Source organism: Grammomys surdaster, unplaced genomic scaffold (genome assembly GCF_004785775.1).
Source record: "Grammomys surdaster isolate TR1022 unplaced genomic scaffold, NIH_TR_1.0 257, whole genome shotgun sequence".
NCBI classification, from domain to species: domain Eukaryota; kingdom Metazoa; phylum Chordata; class Mammalia; order Rodentia; family Muridae; genus Grammomys; species Grammomys surdaster.
In genome coordinates, this window is record NW_021604698.1 from 2,675,780 (window position 1) to 2,676,198 (window position 419).

Below are 419 nucleotides of genomic sequence, written 5' to 3' on the forward strand. Positions count from 1 at the left end.
AACTGAAGGAGGGGCCGTTTCAAGACCACTCCACCTGAGTATCCATCCCATGTGCAGTCACCAAAGGTAGATGCTGATGTGGAAGTCAGGAAGTGCATGCCGATAAGGGCCTGATATGGATGTCTCCTCAGAGGCCTTCAAGAGTCTGACATATTCAGAGGCAGATGCTCACAACCAGCCATTGAACTGATCATGAGGTTCTCAATGGAGGAGTTAGAGTGAGGACTGAAGGAGCTGAAAGGGTTTGAGGCACCATGAGGAGAGCAACAATACCAACCAACCACAGCTCCCAGGGTCCTAACCACCAGCCTGGGAGCACTTATGGAGGGATCCAGGGCTTTAGCTGAATATGTAAGAGTGGAGGGCCCTGCTGGGCACAGGTGGAAGATGAGGTCCTTGACCTCATGAAGGCTGGACGC